Here is a 27,434-nt window from a genome sequence, read left to right as displayed (position 1 = left end):
TGCACCATCAATAAGGCACTACAGGACAACCCCTATCCAGTGCCGGTGGTGAGCCACGTCCTGGCCGCCCTAGCGGGAGCTAAGATATTTGGGAAGCTGGACCTGGCACAGGCCTACCAGCAGCTCCCAGTAGACAACAAGACGGCAGAGGCCCAAACGATCGTGACGCACAGGGGGGCCTTCCGGGTGAAGAGGCTACAGTTTGGGGTTAGCGTCGCTCCGGGGATTTTCCAGAGCATAATGGACACTCTCCTTAAAGGGATCCCAGGAGTCCAGCCGTTCTTCGATGACGTTTTAGTCGCCGCCCCGGACCCCGAAGAATTCGGCAACCGCCTTCGAGAGGTGCTCCGCCGGTTCCAGGCAGCGGGGCTCAAGGTTAAGAGGGAGAAATGCTTGCTGGGGGTCTCACGGGTGGAGTTCCTGGGGTTCGCCGTAGACGCAGCAGGAATCCACCCAACGGAAGAAAAGACCCGAGCCATTGTGCAAGCCCCGGCCCCCACGTGTAAAGCGGAGCTACAAAGCTTCTTGGGGGTGCTCAACTTTTACCATTCATTCCTCCCCCACAAGGCAGCCCTGGCGGAGCCCCTTCACCGGCTGCTGGACAAAAAAGCACCTTGGGTTTGGGGCAAACGACAGGCCACCGCGTTTCAGGCGGTCAAGGACGTCCTGGTGTCCAATGCGGTGCTCCACCATTTTGACGAGGCCCTCCCCGTCATCCTGGCCTGCGATGCGTCGCCTTATGGGGTGGGAGCAGTCCTGGGGCACCAGCTTCCGGACGGGAGGGAGGTACCGGTCGCTTACTACTCCCGCACACTCACTCCAGCCGAGCGCAACTACGCGCAGATAGATAAGGAGGCCCTGGCAATCGTGGCGGGGGTCCGCAAGTTCCATGAGTATCTATACGGGAGAAGGTTCACCATTGCCACGGACCACAAGCCCCTCTTAGGTCTACTGGCCCCAGACCGACAAACCCCCCAAATTCTCTCACAGCGCGTGTTGAGGTGGAACCAATTCCTCAACTCATACATGTACACACTGGTTCACCGGGCCGGCAAGGCTATGGGTCACGCGGATGCGCTCAGCTGCTTGCCGCTTCCTGAAACGGGTCCAGACCCCGCCCCCACACACCAGGTCATGCTGATGGAGAGCCTCCCGAAGCAGCCCCTCCACGCAGCGGAGGTAGCCAAGGCCACACAGAAACACAAGACACTGGCACGGGTGCTCGACTGGGTGGTGAGGGGCTGGCCAGAAGGGAACATGGGGGAAGAATTCAAGCCATATAAGACCAGGCGGGAGGAACTAGCAGCCCACAAAGGGTGCCTATTATGGGGAAGCAGGGTTGTGGTCCCGCCCCCGCTGCAGAAGCGGGTCCTGGAATCCCTACACGAGACCCATCCCGGCATAGTCCGAATGAAGGCGTTAGCCAGGAGCTACGTCTGGTGGCCGGGGATGGACGGGGAGATTGAGACCTGGGTTCGGAGGTGCCAGACATGCCAGGAAACGCGGCCCGAGCCTCCCAGTGCCCCCGCGACACGGTGGGAGTCTACCAGGAAGCCATGGTCGAGGCTCCACCTCGACTTCGCGGGGCCATTCCAGGGGCAGATCTTCATGATAATCGTGGACGCCTACACCAAATGGCTGGAGGTCATTCCCGTAGGGTCCACCTCGTCAGCCACCGCAATCAAGGCACTGCGCAGGGTCTTATGTACACACGGTATCCTGGACACCATAGTCTCCGATAACGGGACCGCGTTCACCTCAGCCGACTTCCAGGCGTTCCTCCAGCGATATCTGATTAGGCACATAAGGTCGGCCCCCTTCCACCCGGCCACCAACGGCCAGGCAGAGCGGATGGTCCGCACAACAAAGGAAGCCCTGAGCCGAATTGTACAGGGCGACTGGGACCACAGGTTGGCCGCGTTCCTCTTCGATAATCGGATCACACCCAACCCGGTCACAGGGGTTAGTCCGGCAGAGCTCCTCATGGGGCGCAAGCTCATAACCCGACTGGACAGACTACATCCCGACCGGGCTTCAGACACCCGCGAGAGCCCCGAGGTCCGGGACACAGTCAGGGGTTTCTTTGCGGGCGACCCGGTTTATGCCCGGAACTACGCAAAGGGGCCCGATTGGGTGGCGGGCCGAGTGCTACGGGTGACCGGGTCCCGCCACTACGATATATCAACCGAGGGGGGCCAGGTACTACGACGGCACATAGACCAGTTGCGGCGCCGCACGCTACCGGAGGAGCCGGCGGACACAGAAGAGGCAAGATCCGGGGAGGAGCCAACCAGGGGCCGACCTGAGGACACGGCCCCAACACCCATAACGCCGGCGCAGGAAGCACCGGAACCGACAGAGCCCGAAGGATCCGCAGAACCAGTCCGCCGCCTCCGTCCGCACCAGGGCCCACCGAAGCACCAGCCACGGTAGCCGCGCCGCCCCCACAGGACCTCCCTAGACGGTCCACCCGGGAGCGCCGTCCTCCCGCGTATCTGCAAGACTATGTTCATTAACCAGGGGGGGAGGGGTGTAGTGTATCAGTAACAACATGCGACCAGGCGCGGGGGCAACTGGGCTGTCCCAGACGCCCCAGCACCGGGCGCGGAATCCCCTGCCAATCAACAGCTGTGGCGGGAAGTTTAACCGGTCAGGATTGGCCTGACGGGCCCAGTAGGCTGTACCGGGAATTGTATATAAGTGGGACCCGGCCCGCGTGTTCTCTCTCTTGCAACGTGCTCCTAATAAACTATGTTGCCCTAATCTCGTCTCCGCATCGAGTACGTTACAGTAACATTAGGGTTGCCAGCCTACACCTCGTGTTTCCTACTGCCAGAGGTGAGAGAAAAAAAATTAAAAATGGCAGTCTGGCCTATATTTCTCTATAACAACAAAATCACATTTTCTGATCTTCCTTCTATGCTATGATGTACTACCTCCTCATGCAAGAAGTCTGAACTGTTCCTGAACTCTAAAATATACCACCCCAAATTGTGCCCACGATCTGCCACCCTGAGACAGTGTCTTCACCATACCACATGATGGCCAGCCCTGAGTGGTGGCTATCTAGTCATACAAGCTGTAATGTGTGACAGACTGTGGCCAAATAGGCTTGCCAGTCCCCAGATCCAGGCAGGTGACCCCCTGGTTTTGCAGGTTCCACCCTGCCAGCCACTTGGCTGGCAGGGGAAAGCCCCGCCCCAATTTTTATGATGTGCGTTTAAATCTCAGCAGGTTTCGAAGAAGCCAGTAAACTTTTTGTGTTTTGGAATGTGCGTGTGTCTTTAAATCTCAGCAGGATGGTAAAACTGCATGGGGAGGCAGCAGGCAAAGCCATGTGGCTCTTCTTGGTGAAAAAGAGAGTACAGTTCCTCTGTTTTGCATTAGTTTCAGAAGTCATATATACTAAAATGGATAGTAAATAGTTTATTAGAACCTTACTATTGGATGCTCCACCCTCTCTCTTCCTTACTTTCATTTTACTATATTAGTCTGAAGAAGTTGGTTAATACAGCAGATTGTTACATTCAGCAATTCCTGTGAGTAAAGCAATTTATACTATTGCCCCAGTGAGATCACAAAAATGTAGACTTGCAAACAGTGTTTATTTTGACTGCTTTATGAGTGTTTGTGTCTCCCTTAATAAAGCCATGCTTGGAAATGTTACCAAAGCCTGGCAAGGGACCTGTGGGGGTGTGACAAAGTTCACTTTCATTTAGTGGAAGTGCAGCTGCTGGGGAGTCATTTGAAGGCAAAATAGAGGATGAGGAAATGAAGACAGTACTCAGGTAACTGCACTGCTGGGTTTTTTTTTTTAAGAAAATAGGAAAGTCTCCAGGCTCCACCCCCAAAGTTCCCAGGTATTTCCTGAGTTGGACCTGGCAATTCTGTGGTCAAAAGACATTTCACAAAGTTGTGATTGGTGGCCACAGAACCCTGTGATTGGTGTAGTGGTTAAGAGTAGCAGAATTCAATCTGAAGAATTAGGTTTGATTCCCCTCTCCTTCATATAAAGCCAACTGGGAGACCTTGGGTCAGTCACAGCTCTTAGAATTCTCTCAGTCCCACTTACCTCACAGGATGTCTGTTGTGGGGAGAGGAAGGAAAGGTGATTGTAAGCCACTTTCAGGTAGTAAAATGGGGGGAGTATAAAGACTTCTTTGGGTAGTGAAAAAAAGTAAAGGTAATCTCATGTGCAAGCACCAGCCATTCCTTACTCTGGGGTGATGTTGCTTTCACAACGTTTTCATGGCAGACTTTTTTACAGGGTGGTTTGCCATTGCCTTCCCCAGTCATTTACACTTTACCCCCAGCAAACTGGGTACTCATTTTACCAACCTTGGAAGGATGGAAGGCTGAGTCAACTATGAGCCAGCTACTTGAACCCAGGATCGAACTCAGGTCATGAGCAGAGCTTGGAGTGCAGTACTGCAGCTTTACCACTCTATGCCACAGGGCTTTTCAGGTAGTGAAAGAAGGGTATAAAGCCAACGCTTCTCTTTCACCTGGATTCCTCCAGGAAATTTAATTTTCTTGGATTCCTACTACTTGTTAACTGCCCAAGTCACCATTGTGCCTAGAAAATGAAATTATTGTGTCTGGGATGCTAAACATGGTGGTCAAATCTTATTTTCTAGGTAGAGAGAATATCAGCACTTTCAAACACAGCACAAATACAGATAAATCCCAACACCTTCACACCTGTCTTCAGAGTAAGGCCTTTACTTGGTAAAAAAAATCTGTCAACTCCCTCCAGCTATCAAACCCTCAAACTTCTTATGCTGCCTAGTTAAATTAGCAAGGCACTTATTTGCTCCTCTTACTTTCTGCTGAGCTACAAATAAATACATTGCATTTTCCAGGAAAATGCCTTTCTGGGTCTGCTTAATTCCATTAGACAGTGTGAAACCATGCATTCCAGCTGTATACAATGGTAAACAGAATAGGAAATGCTTTTGAGCATGCTGCAGATGGGGTAAAAAAAATCAATAGTATGTGAGAGAAAGCTTCCAGCGATATAGATTGTTTGAACTACTTACCATTATGTCAAATTCACTTTAGAATCGGCAAACAGACACACTGTAAGATGAATGTTGAGTGAAGCACTATTTCTGCTGTTTGTATTTAGAAGCTTAAAGTTGCATAGATTTTTATAATCAAGTAAGTCTTTATTAGTCAATAATGGGGCTTTTATTTAACCCTTAAGTAGCTAGTCCTAGGCTAATTCCCCTTAATTTAATTCACTTAATTAGAAGCTCAACGGAAAGTACAAATATCCATTTCCTCTTTCATGAGGCCCTTAGGATATTAGTCATGAGTTGCTAAAACATTCTATCTTGTGAGCATCCAGAACATGTTTCTCACCTCCCCAAACTCTGACTTCCTTGAAAGTCACTGAAAACAATTCACTTGCAGAAACTTGTCTGGTACTTGGCTGGCCAGCCTACATACGCTGTACATAAGAAAATTCATTTCCACTGGACAACTTCAGTTCAACAAATCATTTAAGATCCCCCTTAAAGTATTTTATAGAATGATGGTGAATTTCAGCATATATCTAATCAGCTTTACTGAATTAGAACCCCAAAAGCAAATTTCCAAGGCTCAAATTGATTCACTAAGTAGGAATTCAGTTTTTGTAAGTGTCTCAAAATTGCTCCTGCTCCTGTTTGTGGAGGGTTCTCTGCTTAAGAGCTTCAGAATACAGTTTAAAATATATATGATACCTGCATCCCATCTGTCATATCTTAGGGTGAAAGTAAACAAGATGCTGGCAGGTCTGTGAATGGATCATTCCAGCATTTCAAAAAGGGAATAACAACTACACAGGATTCAGATGGAGGCTTTGGTGCAGGAAGGATTTAACACTCCCCCTTACACATTTTTGCTGACCAGAACCACACTATTATTGGAACTAAAAAAAAAAAAAAGACAGATACCCTTTCTTGGATGAGCATACATCTACTGGTCAATGATGAAGAAGAGAGCTCCCTGCATTCTAGATATATTAAGGAAACAAATTGCTTAGCCATCCAATTGGAATAAGCCAAGGGCCAGAACTATTATGTCTCTTGAATTGGGTTAAGGATAGGGGTGTGTATTCGGTTCAGCCGAACTGAATAAACCCCCGAATCACTCCTGATTCGGAAGTATACGACACCGTATACTTCCGAATCCATTTTCAGCCTCTTAAACGGGAGCTGTATACGGTTCCCCGTATACTTCCGAATAGATATCCATGGAAAAGGCGGGAAAGGAGCTTCTGCAGCATCAGGGGAGCTGCTTTCCTCCTTTCCCACCTTTGGAAGCCTTTTCCCGCCTCTCCCATAACCTCCCTGGGATCAGGGAGGGAGGGGGAGAGGAGCTCCAGCAGCCAATTCAAAGCATGCATTTGCAAAATGCATTGCAAATGCATGCTTTGCAGAGCTGTTGTGTAGCTGATGGCTGGGCTAATCCCCCAGCCATCAGCAACATTGTTGTTCTTTTGTTTACTTGGGTATCCAAGTAAACAGTGTTCTCTGGCCAATCACAGAGCAGTGCTATTTTTTGAAACTGCTCTGTGTAGGGCCAGAGAACCTTTTTAAGGAGTCTGGCTGGCTGGACTCCATTCCATTGCTGCTGTGTTGGTGTGAGAGAGAGAGATTGTGCTGTGCTGGCCCTTGGCCTCAGCTGCTGCTGCTCTCTCTCAGCCTTGCCTGACTTCCCTGGAGTAGAGAAGACGTCTAAGGTAAGACAGTCTTGGGGTTCTTGTTTGTATTTTAGTTAGTAAAAGGACTTTTTAAGAGAGTCCCTTTACTTATCCAGATTTGGGTGGGTGAGTACTGGGTAGCTTATTTGGGGCTAGGGGGTTCTGCTGAGGGTGGGGCCTGGGGTCGGGTGGGGGGTTTGCCAATTTGCCCGTATCTTACTTTAGTGAGAGGACTTTTAAAAGTGTTGTGTCTTTTACTTTTCCTAATTTGGGTGGCTTGGATTTCTTGGGGTTAGGGTGAAGGGTTTTTTGGGGGGGGGGGGTTGGTAAAGTTCCTGTATTGTTAAAAGTCAAGTTTTTTACTGTTTTAAAAGGATTCTGTGATTGATTTGTGGCTGCTGTGTTGTGCTGCTGTTGTTCCTTTTCTCTTCTGGTTCTTGGGAGGGGGGGCTGTTTGGCCTAATTTTCATTGTTGAAAAGGTCACTTTTTAACAGTTGAGTTTGTTGGCCTTTTGTCAGTGATCTGTTTGGATCTATTCACTGTTGCTGTGGGTTTTGCATCCTCCTGTCCTATTGTCCTTTTTCCTGGTTCTGTTTTTTTTTTGGGGGGGGGGCATGTTGTTGACTGATTTGGCCTGAGGTTTTTGTTGGCCTTTTGTCAGTGATCTGTTTGGATCTATTCACTGTTGCTGTGGGTTTTGCATCCTTCTGTCCTATTGTCCCTTTTCCTGGTTCTGGTTTTTTTTTTTTTGGGGGGGGGGTGTTGTTTACTGATTTGGCCTGAGGTTTTTGTTGGCCTTTTGTCAGTGATCTGTTTGGATCTATTCATTGTTGCTGTGGGTTTTGCATCCTCCTGTCCTATTGTCCCTTTTCCTGGTTCTGGTTTTTTTTTTGGGGGGGGGTGTTGTTTACTGATTTGGCCTGAGGTTTTTGTTGGCCTTTTGTCAGTGATCTGTTTGGATCTATTCACTGTTGTTGTGGGTTTTGCATCCTTCTGTCCTATTGTCCCTTTTCCTGGTTCTGGTTTTTTTTGGGGTGGGGGGGTGGGTTAAAAGTTAAGTTTCTTTCTGTCACATTTTGTTTTCTTTTAAATTACCTCTGGTTGGTGTGGGGGTTGGTTTGTGGGCTGTGTGGGGTGGGTCACTTTCGTGTTTTTATAGAGTTATTTTTGGAGTCTGAGTGTGCTTTCAGTTTGGCTAGGACCACTAAATAGGCTGCCCCACTAATAAGGGTGCTTTTAGGGATTGTGTTTTTTGAAATTTAAAAAAAAATAATCTAGTTTAGGGCTTTATCTTTTTTCAAAATTCAACTAGGCCAGATAGGGGTGATTTAAAAAGATTTTAGGTTTCTTATAAAAGGCAGCATGACTACTAGGCCACATCAAGCTCCCTTTTAAAGAGACTAGGGTTGTAGTGCATCTTGCTATCAGCCACTGAAAGCTGGTGCATCCTTAGATTTCCATAGGGTAAACCACAGCTTCTCTCAAGTTATAGGGGACACCTGATTTCTAGTTTGCAAGGAAATCCGGTTTGTCCCAGGATCTAGTTAGGAGAAGTTTAACTAGGAGGATATAACAAGGATTGCCTTCATCTCAAGGTAGCCTTTTAAAAACTGTAGTCAGGTAGAGGCAGGATCACCTAGTCTCCTAAATTTTACCAGATACTACCCCAACCCAAAAAAGGATAGGTTAGGGACCAAAAAAACAAACAAGTTTTGGTGGGAGGGTTTTTAAAAAGAGGTCAGGGCACCTGTTAGTTCAGGATACAGTGAAGTGAGTTAGGTTTGTAAAAAAACCCACTCTCAGTTCAGGTTGTGTGAGACTGGCCAAGGTGACAGGCAGCAGAAGAGGGGCCCTGGGGGCAAGGCCAAGGAGAAGACTAGAGGAGGGGAGGGGAGGGGGAGGACCCAGGTCTCCCCCCCACCTGTGCATAGGGCCACTCCACAGCCGCCTTCCAGCACTCCAACCTCTGGCCATAGTGTGATGAAGAAGAAGGCCAGCCTTGGGCCCTTCATTGAGGCTGCTGCTGGGGCACCCCCAGCAGAGGTGCGATTAGATGCTGGCACTGAGCAGGGGTCTGCTGCTCAGGCAGTCTCTCCTCCAGCTGATGTCGCTCAGCCTCAGCAGCCGGAGGAGGGGCAGCAAGAGCGGCCCTCCTTGCAGATGAGCTTTGGTGACAGTTTTCTGTCCAAAACGATTACCCCAAGGAGGGTGGAGAGTGTTGTCCAGGAGCTGGAGGAGAAGCTGTTTGAGGAGGACCAGCCCCGTTCTTCGGTTCCTTCGGGCCCCAGCAGTCCTTCAGGGGATGGCCAGGAGGGGAGGCTACATGGGGTGGAGGGGAAGAGATGGAGACACATGAGGTGCCTCCATCGTCGCCCAATTCCCCCCAGTGGCAAGCCCCTCCTGCCACCCCGAGACACGATGTGTCTGCCCCGAGCCCCTCACAGGAGGTGGCTCCATATACCCAAGCTACCAGTCAGCTTGGGCATCCATACACCTCCGAAGTCTGGAAGCATTTCCGACTTATGGAGGATCCACGCTATGTGCAGTGCCAGCTGTGCAGGACCCAGATCAGTCATGGGCGGGACCCTGCCCACCTGACTCCGGGGGGGATGCAGAACCACCTGCGGAAGCACCACCCGGTGGTGCTTCTTAAGGGAGAGAAGCAGGCTGGTGCTGGGGTGCCCAAGCGGCCAAACCACCCAGCCAGGAGGTCCGTCCCATCGTGACTACCTCCAGAGCTCTCCAGGAGCGTTCCGTGGGAGTGCAGGAATGCCAGCCATCTCTGCCTGAGATGTTTGGTGGGGGTGGCACCTGTGTGCCAAGAGCAGGAATCAGGTACGGCAGGAGGGTGATCGCCTGGAACCTTGCCAGGTTGATCGCCCATGGGCTTCCATTTTTAGTGGTCAAGAATCCTGGTTTGCTAGGGTTGCTTGAGTACCTGGCACCCTGGTACAAAGTTCCTGCTAGAACCACCATTAGCAGGACCATTGTGCCAGCTGTTTTTAGGGTGACCAGATCTGTGGTGAAGGCGCATTTGTCCCATGCTGCCAGGGGACTGTGCATTTCACCTCAGATATCTGGAGCTTCCAACATGCGTTCGAGGGGTATCTCTCCCTGATTGCGCATTGGTGGCAACCCAGTGAGCTGCAGGGTGGGGGTGGCAGTAGCAGCAGGCAGGGTCAGGGCTGCCAGGCCAGCTATCACTGGGTCTTGCTGCACGCTGAAGCAGTCGATGCGTTGCACATGGCAGACACTCTCAGAGCCATCCTCTCACGGCAGTTAGAGGGCTGGGTAGGTAGCAGGGATGTCGCCACGGGCTTCATGCTGACTGATGGTGGCTCCAACATCAAGGCGTCTGTCCAGCATCAGGGCCTACAATGCCTTCCTTGCGTGGTCCACCTTCTCCACATCGTGGTTAAGGACGCATTGGTCCAGAAGAAAATCCAGGATCGTCGGTACCTAGCTGTGACCAATGAGTACCGACTTCTGCTCCAGAAGTGTCGGAACTTCACGGTTCACTTCTCACACAGCAATACGGACTCGTATCTGCTGCGTGAGAAACAGACACTGACAGGCATGATCAGTGACGTCAGCACATGTTGGAACTCCACCTGTGCCATGCTGGAGCGCATGATGGAGCAGAGAGCAGCCCTGGATGCCTTTGTCTCTGAGATAAGGGTTTTTCGGGATGAGAACCATCTCACCCAAGAGGATTGGGTGGTCATTTCTCAAACTGTGGATGTTCTTGGGCCCTTCAAGACCCACACAGAAATGCTCTTGTCTGACACAGCGAGCATCACACTGGTCGTCCCCATGGTCCATATGGCTCGTGAGGACCTGGCCTCGTTTCTAGTGCCAGCTCAAGGCCATGCAGACATTCTTCCAGTGGTGCACACCCTGGTTGTTAAGCTGCAAGAAGGGCTTTAAGCCCGCTTTCAGACTTTCACCCAGGATAAGGTCTACATGATGGCGACCATGTTAGACCCGCGCCATAAGGGCACAGTCACCGAGCGGGCCAATCAGTTTGATCGCCGGCAAGACGATTTCTCCCAGAAGGTGGAGCGTTGCAGAGTCAGGGGGGGCCTAGTGCTGGTAACTGAGGAGGAGGGGGGTGGAAGCAGCTCATCTGCCACTTCTACTGCTGTTCATCCCCAACCTCCCCGGCTAGGCATTGTTTCCCGACAGACTCACGCCACAAAGAGTCCTGAGATGACACTCATCGAGTGGCTGGTTGGCCCCTCTGGGAGCGGTAGGCCTCTGAGAGCGGAGATGGGTGCTGCGATGGTGAGGGACCCAATGAGTCGCAGGAAACATCTCCTTTGGACTACTGGGTGATGAAGGAGTAGGTCTGGCCAGCTCTCTCCTCTGTGGCCAAGGCGTTCCTTTCATGCCCACCGACGAGCGTGCAGAGCGGGTCTTTTTGCATATGGGTGACATATGGGTGACATTGTCTGCCCACATCACAATCATCTGCAACCCTGAACAGTTGAGCAGTTGGTCTTCCTGAAGGTCAACTTGCCTCTGTTCAGCTCCCCAAATGTAGACTTTGAGAGTGAATGAAGTGAGCACCTACTTGTGCCTGCATCCTCTCTTGGCCCGCACTTGGAAGGTGGTTGTAAAACGCTCTCCCACTAACATACACTAGAGTCCAAAGACAGCCCAAAAACTCACTCACAAATTGATTGGCAGTGCACCCCCCCCCCCCATCCATCCCCAAATCAAAAGTGAATGCTGGTTTAAAATCTGCAAAACAATCCAAATTTCCCCAGTCCCCATCCACACATGCCTAATAATACTGAAAGGGCCATAGCAGCCCCCATCTGTAACTGACAGCACCCACAGGCCCACAGTGATGATGACAGGCAGCCAGCAGCCATACCAATGCTGAGGTCCCAGCTGCTGAGCTGAGAGAGAAGGAATGGTTGCCTTCCTCTCACACAATCTGAAGCCCTCCCAGTGATCTTCCTTATTTGGGGCGCAACTCTGGCTCACCTCCTCATGGTGCACCCTGGGTAATGCAAAAGAGCTTGGACCAGCCAACCATCCATCATTCAAGGTAAGTCTGAATGCTTCTTGCTTTGTGTCAGATACAGAATGATGTGGAGCTAGGTGTGGTCCACCATTTCTCTTGTTTGAGAGTTGTGTTGTTTGGGGCAGGGCTGGAGAGCTGGCATCTGTAGATTGCACATTCTGTGGCAGGGAAGCTGGCATCTGGGTGAGAGACCCAGAACCAGCATGCTTGTTGTGCTTGGCCAGCTCTCCCCGTGTTGTTTGGGGCAAGGCTGGAGAGCTGGTATCTGGGTTTGCTGCAGCCAGGTCTGCAGAGCAGACCTTGAGCAGATTGTGTTTTGTGTGGCAGTGACATTGGTAACTGGGTTTATATTGGTTCCAGGCCAGCAGGGTTCATAGAGTAGATAGATGGATGTAGTGCATTTGGGTCCTATGGAGATTCTCTGGTGTGAAGTTAGGTTTGGCTTTGGGTGCCCCAGGAACTGGACCCCCTGGTCCAATTTTTTTTTTTTTGGCCTTGTGGGTTTTGTGTGGGACAGTGCCCTGAAACTGCACAACAGTTTGGGGGGCTCTCTTCAAAAACCCCTGTTCCCCAGAGCCACTTTTCCCACAACAATTACAGTGGGGGAAGTGGCTCTAGTTTTTTTTTTATTTCAAACAATTTTATTAGTAACATATGGTAATAAATTTCCATTTCTTACATCATTAATAACTACTTTTTTTTTACCTATCCCATATATTACTTTCTACCCACCCCTCCCCCCGTTACTTGACCCCCGCCGGTGTTCTATACTTAAAATATTAATATTAAAGTTACCCTTAATTAATAAGAACCAAAATTAATATCCTCCTCTCTCTTATATGTAATCATTATCAAAAATTGTTCAATGTCCTTTTATTTTCCACTCTTTTTCTACGTATCTTCTGAACTTTTTCCACTCCATCTTAAATACTTCTAAATCATAGTCTCTTAAGGTTCTTGTTAACTTGTCCATTTCACTCCATGTCATAACTTTTACAATCCAATCCCATTTCTCTGGTATTTTTTCTTGCTTCCACAACTGCGTATACAATGTCCTAGCAGCTGAGAGCAAGTACCAGATTAAAGTTCTATCTTCTTTTGGAAATTTTTCCATTTGTAATCCCAACAGAAAAGTCTCTGCAACTTTGTTAAATTCGTATCCCAAGATCGTAGAAATCTCTTGTTGAATCATCTGCCAATACTTTTTCACTCTTTCACAAGTCTACCACATATGGTAGAAAGAACCTTCATGCTTTTTGCATTTCCAACATCTGTCTGGCATCTTATTATTCATCTTTGCCAACTTTTTAGGAGTCATATACCATCTATACATCATTTTAAAACAATTTTCTTTGATAATCTGACATGTTGAGAGTTTCATAGAGTTCTTCCACAAATATTCCCATGTATCCATCTGTATTTCTTTATTTACATTAATTGCCCACTTAATCATTTGAGATTTCACTACTTCATCTTCTGTAGACAATTTTAAAAGTAATTTATAGATTTTCGAAATAAATTTTTCATTATCTCCAAGCAGAACTTTTTCCATTTCTGTTTGTTCTTGTCTTATTCCTTCAGTTTTAAGATCACTTTCCACCAAATTCTTTATTTGTTGCATTTGAAACCAATCATATTTATAATTCAGCTCTCAGCAGTTTTCAACTCTATTTTACCACTTTGTATTTTTAATAGTTGATTGTATGACATTCATTTTCCCTTTCCTAACTCAGCTGTTATTTTTATTACTTATGCTGGCACTATCCATAGTGGTTTTCTCTGATCGCCATATTTCTTATATTTCATCCAAATATTTAGCAAATTATTTCTTATGTAATGGTGATAGAAAAAACCATCCATCTTTTTCTTACCACAGTATATATAAGTGTGCCAGCCGAATTTATTTCCATGACCTTCCAACGTTAAAAGTTTTTTATTCAATAGCGTCACCCAATCTTTTATCCAAACTATACAAACTGCTTCATGATATAATCTTAAATCTGGTAATTGGAATCCTCCTTTTTCTTTAGCATCTATTAAAACTTTCATTTTAATCCTTGGTTTCTTTCCAGCCATATAAATTCTGAAATCTTTCTTTGCCATTTATTAAATTGTTTACGGTCTTTCACAATCGGAATAGTTTGGAATAAATACATTATTCTCAGCAAAATAATTGCAGCTATTCTACCAAGCAATGACAAATTAAGCTTGTTCCACTTTATCATATCTTCATCCATTTTACGCCATAACTTTTCATAATTATTTTTAAACAAATCAATGTTCTTCATTGTTATTTCCACACCCAAATATTTTACTTTAAAGGTAACTTCACATCCCGTTAGCTTCTGCAATTCCTTTTGTTTATTTACTTGCATATTTTTACATAAAACTTTTGATTTTTCTTTATTCACATAGTCCCGCCAATTCTCCAAAATCTTGTATTTTTGCTAACAACAAAAGTGTTACTTGTGTAGGATTTTCATTTATAAACATTATATCATCTGCAAATGCTCTATATTTATAGGTAAATCCTTTAATTCTCATTCCTTCTATTTCTTCATCGTCTTGCATTTGTATCAATAAGATTTCAAGAGTCATTATAAACAACAATGGTGAAAGCGGACAACCTTGTCTTGAACCTTTGCTGATTATCATATCTTCTGTAAGATCTGCATTTATACATAGCCTTGCACATTGTTCAGTATATATTGCCTTTATCATTCTTATAAAGTTTTCCCCCAACTTTATTTTTTCCATTACTGCAAACATAAAGTCCCAGTTCAAATTATCAAAAGCCTTCTCTGCATCCACAAAAAAAAATGCAACTTCCTTCTCTGGATGTCTTTCATAATATTCTACAATATTTACAGCAGTTCTAATATTGTCTCTTATTTGCCTTTTAGGGAGAAAACCCGCTTGATCTTCCTTTATAAAATTTATTAAATATTGTTTAAGCCGTTCTGCCAGGATTTTTGTATATATCTTATAATCATTATTTAATAATAAAATTGGTCTATAATTCTTCACATTCGTGACATCTCTTTCTTTCTTTGGAATCAATGAAATTACAGCTTCTTTCCATGTATTTGGTATTTTCCCATTTAAACTTATCACATTCATCAATTTTTGAAGTTTTGGTACTACTTCTTCTTTAAGCTTTTTTAAAAAAATTGCCGTATATCCATCTAGTCCAGGTGCCTTTCCAATTTTCATTACATTAATCGCTGCTTCAATTTCTATTTTTTTCAATTGGATCGTTTAAAATTTTTTCCATATATTCAGTTAAGGGTGCTATTTTGATCTTTTGCAAATACGTTTCTATCCTATCTTTCTTTACTTTAACACCCTTAAATAATTTAGCATAATACTTAAAAAATTCTCTCTTTATTCCTTCTTGATCTACCATCTCTTTTCCATCAGCCACAATTTTATTAATGATTTTATTTTCTCTCTTTTTCTTCATTTGCCAGGCCAAGTACTTTCCAGGTTTGTTTGCTCCCTCAAAAGATTTCTGTTGTAATTTTTTCAAATTCCATTCCATTTCCTTATTTAACAAATGTCTCATTTGTGTTTGTATTATTGTAATCTCCCTTATAATTTTCTTTTTTCCTGACCTTTTCCTTAATTCGCCTTCTTTTTTATTAATTTCATTTTGAATGTCCAAGATCTGTTTATCTTTTGCTCTCTTATCTTTATCATTCAATGTTATTAATATTCCTCTCATTACTGCCTTATAGGCATCCCATACCATCTGAAATTCTATATCTTCTCTATCATTGACTTGGAAATAAGCTTTAGTTTCATTTTCTAAAAATGTCACTATTTCTTTATTTTGTAGTAAATCTTCATTTAATCTCCATCTTCTCGACTTTTTAGACAATTTTGTAATCCATATTATTGGGTTATGGTCAGCTCCTATTTTGGGTGAAATCTCTATCTTCTTTGTTATAAGTCTCAAATCTTTGGTACCCCACAACATGTCAATTCAAGAAAAAGAATTATGTCTGGCTGAAAAAAAGTTATAGTCCCATACATCAGGATTGAACTTCATCCATATATCCTCCAAATTCTCTTGTTTAACCAGCTCAAAAAAAGACTTTGGCAATTTCCCTTCTTTATCAATTTTTTTCTTCCCAAATCTATCTATTGTGTTCTGAATTGTTCCATTAAAGTCCCCCATCAACAAAATTTGCCCATAAGTCACTTCATCAAGATGTTGCGTAATATTTTTAAAGAAATTGTCCTTTGCACCATTTGGAGCATAAAATCCCAACAATTATTTTTTTTTAGCATTCAATGTCATTTCCACCGCTATATATCTTCCATCTTTATCTTTAAAAACCAATTTCGGGTCTAATTCTTTTTTAATATAAAAAATTACTCCTCTCTTCTTCTGTTCCACCAATGTATAAAATTCTAGTCCCAATTGCTTATTCCATAAAAAAATTATAATCCTTTTGTCTAATGTGCACTTCTTGTAAACAAACTATGTTACAATTTTATTTTTTATCCAATGAAATGTTGCCCTTCTTTTTTGTGGTGAGTTTAGTCCATTTACATTCCAAGATATCAATTTGTAATCCATCATGGTGCAAATTCTTTATTTTCTCCATAGAATCTATGCAATTCCTGTGTGTTTGTAATTGTAGTCCTTTTCCCTTTAAGTTCAAAGCTCAAACCTTCAGGTATTATCCATCTGTATCTCATTCCATTGTCGTGTAATTTTTCTGTCAGTTTTTTTATATACATTCCTGTCAGTTAACACTTGTCTTGGCAACTCTTTAATAATTCTTATTATACTACCTCCCACTGTCAATGTCTTTTCAAAAATTTTGTTCATAATTTTTCCCACCATTTCTTTTGTCATAAATCTTATAACCACATCTCTTGGCAGATTGTTCTTTTTTGCATAGAGTGAATTCACTCTATACATATAGTCATACATATTTCTATTCCCTTCAGGATCTTCCTCCAAAAATTCTGCAATTATTTTTATTATGTATTCTTTCAGATCAGATTCTTCATCTTCTGGTACACCTCTCAGACGGATCTGTGTCTCCATCAACTTGCAGTCATGTATTATCACCTTCTCTTGTAATTTTAACAAGGTAGAATCATGTGTTTTCATTCTCTCTTCCACCTCTTGTACTTTTTTTGTTATTACTACAGTCTCATTTCTGAGATTCTCTATTTCTTTTTTTAATTCTTTTTTGAGTCCTCAATATTCTTTCTTATTTTTTTTTTAGAGGCAGTTATCATTTCTTTCACCCCCTTCATTATCCTGGCTTCCATTGCATTTAATTGGGCTTGCATCTTCTCCATTGAAGCAGACCTAGTACAAATTTGCTTCGGGTCCGACATGTAAAAAAGATTGAAAATTTTTATCTCACCAAATTAAATTTGGACCATCAGGTTTAATAGAGTGAAGCTTGCCCTTTCCAATGAACCCAATTTTGCCTTCCTCTGAGCCTCCCAGGCTCAGATATTAATGCTTAAAGTTTTTATTTTTCCAAGATGGCGGTCGCAACTTTTGCTTTACTTTAAAATTTTTTCCTTCTTTTCCCTTTAACCAATTCAAATCTTCTTCACCACTATCCAATAGTCCTTATTTTATAATTGCCAACTCAATTAAGTACACCAATTTTTATTGTTCCAGTCACTATAAAAACGTTGTTAAAAGTTTGTTCTCCCAGCAATGGCCACCGATGTTTCTCTCTGATCTTATAATCCTAGAGTAAGCTGTTTACTTCTCTAACTTCCTTCTTCTTCCTCTGGTACTTCCTGCTTTTCCTGCCACCAAGTCTCGTTTCACTGGTAGAGAAATCTCACGATGTCTGACGTACTTCCTGTGTTGACTATGAGTGCTGCAGATCTATGATGATGGGGTGCCTCCTCAACTGCAGATAGACTAAACAATAAATTCTTTTCTCCTTTTAGCGTTGTCTTTTAAATTTACAAAGTTCAAATTTAGCCCCTTTTCTCCTCCTCCTTTCAGGCTTCCATTAGTTCCAACTCCCACCTTTCGATTTTGTTTTGTTTAGCTTTAGTTAGTCCCAGAGTGAAAAGATAGCAATCAGTACTTTTTTTTTGTAGTTTATCCAGATCAACACCAGTCTTTTATAAATTAGATGTTTAAAGTTATAAAAGAAGATTCGGATCCTGTTGAGCTTATGTCAAATAAATGACTCTAGAAACTTCTGCAGATGATGAATATGCAACTTCTCTCCGGAGATCCCTCAAAGCCTCAAAGGAGCCCCCCCGGGACTCCCCTTCAGCCAAGGTAAGTCTCCTAAAGTATCTGTGCATATCTTGGACAATTCTCTAGCTGAGAAAAGTAGGCAGTAGGCATTAATTTGCCTTTTATTACCTCGAACAGAAGTGCCAGCCTGCCCCTGTTAAGGAAGGCAGCTCAGCTCGCCATTTTCCGATCCCAGAAGTCTTAATTAGTTTTTTCTCACCATTGGGAACAATGTTCCTTTTGGGGTGCCCATAGATGGGTGCAGCCTTTTTGGGCCAGGGGGGTTGCATGTGGGGGAGTCCCCTGAAGCTGCCCTGCAGTTTTGGGGCCTCTCCCTCAAACCCTGCTCTGGCCAGAGCCACTTTCCCTACAGCAATTATAGTGGAGGTAGTGGCTAATTGGGCTTTCCCCAGCATTAGTGACAATGGGCCTTTTGGGGAGCCCAAATACAGGGATCCCCTGGCCCAATCTTTTTAGGACTTGGGGGTTTTGTGGGGGAGAGCCCCCTGCGAGCTCTCTGCAGTTTTGGGGGCTCTCCCTCAAACCCCCTGCCCCCCAGTAGCCTCTAATTGTGCCCTATGTTGCCATTGATTTCAATGGCCCATAGGGTATAATGGTGGGTTAGGGGCACCCTCTTTGGGTGCCCCAGAATGGGCCCCCTGGCCCAATCTTTTTGGGACTTGGGGGGTTTTGTAGGGGAGAGTCCCCTGCAGGTTTCCTGCAAACTTGGGGGCTCTTCCTCAAATCCCCTCCCCTCCAGATGGCTTCCAATATACCCTATTTTGCCATTGATTTAATGGCCATAGGGTATAATGGGGCCATATATTTGGAAATAGCTGCACATCTATCATATATGCGGCTATTCCGAATACCGGTATTCAGAAATACGTGGTATTCCGAATTTTTTGGCTCTGTGTATTTCCTAATCCGTGTAAATCCGAATTTTTTTTTTTTGCACACCCCTAGTTAAGGATGCTGAACATAGTAGTTGCAGAGATGAAAGTTTTGCACATTCTGACATATGGAGACTGCTCCCGCCCTTGCCAGTGGTAGGACGTATATGCCACTAGCCAGACAGACAGATGTTTTACTTGCATATGCTGGTGTATATATCAGGCAGTGTTGCATAATGAAGGCAAGTATCAATTACTCCTCTTAGAGCTCTTCAAAATCTTCTGTGCTTTTCATTGTCCTGGATTCTTTGGCACCACTTCACAGCTAACTCCAGATCATTTGTTAAAAATTAAATATTGAATAAGAACACTTATTTCTATTTCAGATTTTTTTACCTGCTTATAATGTACCTTCCTTAAATAAACACCTGAATAACAAGGACAGATTTACAGATGGGTTCACACAGATTGCAAGTCAAGTGTAATGAAAAACTAATTATTACTATCCTGAAATGAATGGAAGTATGTGTGTGAATCAATTAAAGATGTTAATAGAATGCAATCATCCTTGTCAACTATTACCCCTGAGTGAGCTTGAAAACAAAATTCAGTGTTTTAGCCACAGTGCAATCCCACATAGTCTAAGACTGCAGTCCTAAGAAAACTTTCCTTGAAGTAAGCCCGACTGAATAAAATAGGACTTACTGCTGAGTAACCCTGCTTAGACTTGCTATTTATCTGCTGCTGATGTCACTGAAGGTGAATTTGGCATGATTAAAACTGAGAATGATTAATTTATAGAATGACCTTGTACAATTCTGAGTGATGACCAGCTTGCAAACTATATCTGGAGACCAGGTCTTATGAAGAAAAGCTGAAGGAGCTGGGCATGTTTAGCTTGGAGAAGAGGCAGCTGAGGTGATATGATCACCATATCACCAACAACAGACTGCAGCAGCTAAAAGAAAGGCGAAATCCATAAAATCGGCAAAGGTAGAAGAGTTCTTTAAACCAGGAGAGCAAGTGAAGTCCCAGCTCCCTTCTCCTCCAGAAAACCCCAAAATGGCGCCCGGAGCTGTCAACAGAGAAAAAGAGCTGTTGCCGCAAGACTCAACCCCTCTCACCAAATAAGACCTCAAGGAACTAAAGGAAGACCTAGGGCATTTTCGCACTGACCTTAATCAGCAGCGATGCCCCTCTTCACCGCGCAGGATCGGCGCGGATTTCGCACGAATTGCCGCGGAGCACCCGGAGGAGCCGGAAAGTCCCGCGGCTTTTGCGACACAAATGGAAACTGGTTTTTGGCAGTTTCCGTTTGCGCCGCAAAAGCCGTTGGACTTTCCGGCTCTTCCGGGTGCTCCACGGCAATTAGTGCGAAATCTGCGCCTATCCTGCGCGGTGAAGAGGGGCGTCGCTGCTGATTAAGGTCAGTGCGAAAACAGCCCTACATTCCTATATAAAAGAATCTGTAGATGATGTCCTTCAGCCTGTCAAACTGGACATCGACAACTTGAAAACGGCACTGGCAAAAACAAACAGAACGGCCGAGCATGCATCAGAGGTTAGTGAAGCGGCGGCAGCCCAACTACAAATTTTGCAAAAATCGGGAAAAAAATCTTACAGATAGGCTGCTGATGCTAGAAAACAGATGGTGGTCTTGCAATCTTAAATTAAGAGGGGTGGAAGAGGAAATTGATAATAAAAGTGATCTTACAAGTTATATTTCTACTTGGCTCGGGAAAGCTATCGGATCTGAGGAAGGAGTGGCTCCAGCCATTATCAGGGCCTACCGACTGGGGACTCTGGCCAGAGCGCGAAGAAACAGACCCCACAATATCCTGGTACAATTCTTGTATCCACAATCCAGGGACAAAATTTTGAAGGAAGCAAGAAAAAAGGGTGGTCTTATGCATGACGGAAAGAAAATACAAGTGCTACTGGACCTTCCCCCTGAAGCTATACAGAAATGTAGAGCCCTTAATTTTTTCATGAACAAGCAGTTTACTTCGAACATACATTTTAGATGGAGTGCTGCTTCTGATTTGTATGTCTTCCACAATGGCTCTCTAATGGAAGCATCAGATGTTCTACTGGATGCACTCTATTGAAAGATTTGGGGATCTCTCTGACACCAGATGAGGAAGCTGCTATTGCTAGCAAAAACAAGGAAGGTGTATGAAGCACTCTGCTAGACTATGTTTTACTCTTGAAGATTGCAAGAGGGAAGGATTAGAACTCGTTCTAACTATATGGTGTTAATAACACATATACGTACTTTTTATTGGTATTGTTGCTTTCTACTGTTTTAAGGTTTGGAGAAGACTTCACTATGTGAACTGAGTTAAAATGCAAGCACCCACTTCGTATTTATATACACTGGGTCCTAACGCAGCTGGGGAAAGGACAAAAGTGATTTTTATTTGCAGGTGTACAATTTTTTTAGGGGTTTTTTTTGCTTTTTTCCTCTTTTTTCCTCTGCCATAGTTCTAAATCAATATATAGAGAAAAAATCAGTATAACTGTGATGCAGGACAGAATATATTGGATCTGTATGTTAGTATCCACTAAGAAAGTAAAGAAGCTCAGAGTTCAGAGAGTGAGTGAGTATAAGTGTGAATGGAGTGTGAATGTATATGTGAAAATACTGTGTTGGATGCAATAGGGGACTGAATGGTATTATTATGTTTATTAAGGGAAACAACTTTAGACTTACATTTCCCCTCCCCTTTTTACTTTATTTTATTTTATATTATTATTATTATTATTATTATTATTATTATTATTATTATTATTATTATTATTATTATTATTATTATTATTATTATTATTATCTACAATATGATCATTAACTAATCAATGCTTACATATTGTAAGTATTTGAATAGCACTTCAGTCTATGGAGTTTATTATAGATTGTAATGGTCTAAGAAATCTTTTTATACTAACAATTAATAATTAATATTACTTTCTATATTTTGTGAAGTTCAGAAAAGGTTTTGATGGGAAACTGCTTATAGTATTATAAACATATGTATCTTTAAGTCTATATTTGAATTTATTATGATAATAGGTATGTAAATGAGTACTTTGTAAATAAGAATGAATTAATATGGAATTAATTAATTTGGTAATTAATTGCCCTAGGTTGTGTGTGAGAAAAAGAATGAATATGTGAATAGAAGATAAATTATGTAGTGAGATTGTGGTGAAATCAAGGGTATGAATGAATAGGGATGAGTAAATGTATGATCCCTTCCCCTTATTTTCCCATCGTTTTTCCTCCCCATTGCCTTTCCTCCTTTTTCCTTTCCTTCCCCTTCATATATATGAATGTATGTGCATAAAATCTTTTATTATCATTCTTTATTATTATAAGTATGGGTGTGTAAGGGTATGTGTGTGTTTGTATTAGTATGTATGTATGTAGATGGGTATAAAGATACCTATATATGTATGATGGTATGCGAATGTATTAGCATTTCTATATTGAATTATTTTTATAGACTGATTTGATTTTGTCTGTTCCCAAAACCAAGGTTGGCTTGGGGAATATAATTTCGATAGTAGGCTTGTGATGGGTTAGCAAGTTGATACATTTGTTACTGAATACATGACAAGGTTAATATAATTTAGAAAATACTGAAATACATATCAAGTTATTTTTGAAGTTATTTAATATAACAAATGTTTATTACAAGTTTTAATATTGGAGTTGACATGATTATATACAATGTTGACAGTCCAAAGAGATTATTTAGAAATACGTATAAAGTTGTTTAACTTTTTTATGTTTGGTATAGGCAGTAGAAATAATTCTCTAATAGAATGGGAGGGTGGACTGTCCAGTAAGGTAATTTGTTATAATTTTGAATTCTAGTCTCCCTTCATATCCAGTGTTTTTTTTTTTTTCAGACAAGAAAGCTTTAGATATAGCTACCTCTTTCTTCCTGTTGACATGGGAAGATATTCTGAAAAGTATCCCTAATTATAGCTTCGATACAGGAGTGCTTTAAATTTAATGCAACTAAAAATGTTTCACAGGAAACGTTATGGGATGCTTTTAGGGTGGTAATAAGAGGGCAATTGATATCCATTGCCACTGCCTATAAAAAAGAGAGACAAACATTAATAACAGAACTAACCAATAACATCCATTCCTTGGAGCTTAAATATGCTAAGAATGGAGGCAAAAAACTATTAAGAAAGTTAGAACAGGAGCATAAGAAATTAGATCTACTGGAAACCTCTCAAATTCAAAAGACTCTAATGATACTTCAACAAAAGCACTTTACCAAGACTCCAAGATCAATTAGGCTGCTCAAGCATAGGGCTATACAAAAAATGTATCCCATCTAATTCATAATATGTGGGATTCACAAGGGCAACTTGTTACTAAATCAAAAGACATTACCCAAATATTTTATAATTACTATCTACATATCTGAGCAACCTGACCATGCTAAAATCAAGGAGTATCTTAACTCTATAAATTATAATATCAAAATAACACCAGATCATTTTCTATTCCTGGAACAGAATATAACACCATCAGAGCTTTCAGAAGTTTTAATGAAAACCAAAAATAACATGGCCTCGGAAGGGATGGTATACGTATAGAGTTCTATAAGAAATTTAAGTCTGTGTAAGTGGATCCATTAGTACAAACATGCAACTCTATAATGGTAAAAGGATGTATGCCTAAAACTTGGACTGAAGCTAGAATTACAGTAATACCCAAGCCCAGGAAAGATAAAAAGTACCCAGCATCTTATAGGCCTATATCAGTACTTAACAATGATTTCAAAAAATGTTCAGCTATAATGGCTAACAGACTAAATAAAATCATTGCTAACTACATACATATAGATCAATCGGGCTTTATCCCAACCAGAACTATTACAGATAATATCCACAAAACATTGAATTGAATTTATTTCAGTAAACAAAACACATTTGATTCAGTTCATTTGGCCATCGAGGCAGAAAAGGCATTTGACAAAGAGGAAGTCCCATATTTGCTTACGTTATTACAACATATGGACTTTGGTCCAAAGTTTTTAACATCTATTGAATCCTTATATTCTGGCCCAAAAGCACAAATTTATGTTAATAATTACAGGTCTGCAGACATACGCCTTCACAGAGGCACTAGACAGGGTTGCCCTCTCTCTCCCATTTTGTTTGCTCTTTGAACAAAACCTCTGGCATTTGCCATAAGAAATGATAAGTCGATTACTAGTATTCAAACAGGACAAGAGGAATGTAAACTAAATCTCTTTGCGGATGATGCAGTCTTTTATTTAACCAATCCCCTTCAGTCAATCACTTCTTTATTGCATCAAATTAAAGAATTTAGCATAAATTTTGAATTTACTATTAACTACTCAGTTGGAGTTATACCCTTTCTATTTTTTGGCAACATCCAAAACTGAACTAATTAATACCTTTTCTTTTAAATGGGTACAGAATTTTTTTCGACATCTGGGAATCTACATACCTATAACTTACAGGATCTCTACACCTCAAATTATAAGCTTCTTGATGATTCTATAAAGCTAAGTCTGGAACAATGGAGTAAACTTAACTTATCCTTACTAGAAAAAATAGATATGCTCAAGACTTTTATACTTCCAAGATACCTATTTTTATTTTATAATCTACCATGCTATTTACCGCCTAAATAATTTAAGACTAGACAAAACCTATTCAAGGAAAATAGGTGATACTAAGGAAGGAATTCACAATTACTTATGGATTAAGATGTCATTAAAAGCTATTCAAAAGCAAGATGGTAGCCATAGAGTGAGAGATGGATTGCTGAGAATAGGGTTTCAATGTAAAAACAGAACAAGCCCACCTATTTAATCACTGACATCTCCACTCAATGTCTATTGTGATGCAATATGCTAAGACATGGAAGAATAAAATCTTGGCAAGATACACCAAATAAAGGAAAGAATATTCAATGGCTGACATATCATCAATGGCATCTAAATACAATGAATTAATAGCAGAAGAAGGATGCCATCTAAGACAGAAAATGATTACAGATTATCTAAAGCATCTATTAGGAAAATATATAAAATGTTGTTGCAATATGAAACAGAAGCAAAGCAAGTGAAGGACTGTATGATCAAATGGATGAAGAACTTTGGAGAGAATATCCCCTAAGAGCCAGTGAGAAAATTTATGGACAAAAGAAATTGAATTTACCGAATATCAAATGCTAAGAGAGAATTGATATAAAATGTTCTTCAGATGATACATCACACCCAAAGAAATTGCAAAAGCAAACAAGAGCCATGATGCCAGATGTTGGAAATGCAAGAGTACAGATCGAACCTTCAGCCATTTGTGGTGGTCTTGTAACAAAGTTAAAAAATATTGGACAAAGATCCATGCAGAAATACAAAAAATCTTGAAAGTCAGCTTCCTGATGAATCAAAAAAGTATGCTATTAGCCATAGTACCATCCAATGTGTTAAAAAATCATAACAAACTATTTAAATATATGGTGACAGTGGCAAGAGTGGTATTTGCATCAAAATGGAAAGCTGAAACATGCCCAGAAGTGATTGATTGGAAAAATAAACTAACTTAACTATATGAGCATGGCAAAGTTAACATTCTACTTGCATAATAGACCAGAATCTTAATTTCAAGAAAAAATGAATGTATTTTTTTCATATAATGATCAAAATTAGGCTGCAAAGCTTTAAAGACTAAAAAAAAGAATACAATGATAAAGTCCAAAAAGATTAAGAGACAGAATTGAGTAGCATATGTTCAAAATGTTTATGCTTACAATGACCTAATGTTAGAAAAATCAGAAATGTCAGATATGTTAGGAACATAGATGTATTTGTACATTTCTAATCAAAAGTTTATAAGTAATTTGCATTTAACAATGTAAGATCTGTTTAGCAATTTTATAGATAGAATCATTTTACTAGTTACAATTTATTAGGTAACATCAATGGCTTCTTTTACTTATGCTGTTGTTGGCCAAAATATGATCATTTATGTATAAATGAACCACTGTGGTAGTTCTACCTTACCCTACCTTTTTCTCTGTGTGTATATTTGTGTGTGTGTGTATTTCTTCTGGAAACGCAGACCTCTACTTATGACAAGACACAAGTGCTTAATGCTGAAAATATCAGTCCAATATCCCCACCTATCATGCTTCTCATATAAAAATGTTTTGCATAACTTTATTGTATTACATAATTGGCTGCCAAGAGCAACATCATGTTATTGGACTTTATGGAGAAAAGAGAAAGAGAGAGATGTGAGTATGCTGTATCTGCAGCAGCCACATATCTCTCATGATGTCTAGAATCTAGATCTCCTAAAACTTCCCAAATCTTCCTAAGTGTGCCAATTTCCAACTTTTTCCGAATCAGGTCTCTCAAGCTCCTCCCTTCCTTGTATCCAGTGATGATACATCTGTCATGCAGCCTTGGCTACTGTCCACCTGGCTGCTGAAACCACATTTGACCCAAAGTGTTTTCAGTACTTGCCCCATGTCACTGCAAACAAGCTGGATTTCAAGTGTAAATATTCAGAGTTCAGAGACTCAGCATCCTGAGCCTGTGAAAATCTACAGATGCCAGAAGAGTGCTGAGGGCTCATTAACATTCCCATCATCACCACCCTCATTATCTCTCCCAGATGTTTCTGTGACTGTCCCTTTAAAGAATGCCTGTCTAAATTTTATTTACATTTGTTCGGCAATATTGATGCTCAATGAATAAATGCAGTACGCGGCTGTCAGTACTGGAGACTAATTAAATCTATGTGTGAGCCTGATGCCCTGATTGAAAAATCTGCTGCAACTAAACTGGGTTTAAATAAACACTTTACTGTAGTGCTTTAATTACACTTTAGTTTGTAATGTAATTTTTGGCTGTTTAAACTATGATTTAGGGTAAGCTAATTACAAATGATTTTCTACTGTGTAATTAATAATAACAAAATTGTAATTAGACAGCTGCTCTGGATCAGGGTGACAGTTTGTGTTAGGTGACTCATGATCAATCTAGCAGATATACAACAGCAGATATAGATAGAAATGTGGACTGGGATGTTCTCTGGTTTTTCCTTGCTCATTTCCAAGGAACCTTGTTCTTGGGACCCTCCCAAAACATCCATTCTTTTTCCCCACTGCATTTTTCCTTTAAATGATTGGGCGTGAGCAGCTGTAATGATATGTCCATTTCTGAGTGGGACAGATGGATGCTGTCAGCCAGGAATCTTGGGACCATGTTTTAATTCCTGTCCTTTGATACCTACAACTGTTCAACCTTCTTGTATACCAGAAAGGGGTGGAAAATGTCAAGCATGGTAAAACTCAATGGTGATCTATAGTTTTAGGGCCCTCCATAAAGCTGGTCTGTAAAACATCATGGAGGGCCAAGGTAACATGGCTCTGTTATTCTTTCCCCCCCATCCTGCTTTATTGCTTTGTGTAGTGGAATAGGAAGCGAAACTAGTAGTGAGATGAGAAGAAGTGTCACTTTCCCATACATTCCTGCATGGGAGTATAGACCATCTGGGAAAGCAAGGACGAGATACTGATA

This window comes from Heteronotia binoei, chromosome 4 (assembly GCF_032191835.1).
Source record: "Heteronotia binoei isolate CCM8104 ecotype False Entrance Well chromosome 4, APGP_CSIRO_Hbin_v1, whole genome shotgun sequence".
Taxonomy (NCBI): Eukaryota; Metazoa; Chordata; class Lepidosauria; order Squamata; family Gekkonidae; genus Heteronotia; species Heteronotia binoei.
Note: the sequence above shows the minus strand (reverse complement) of the source record.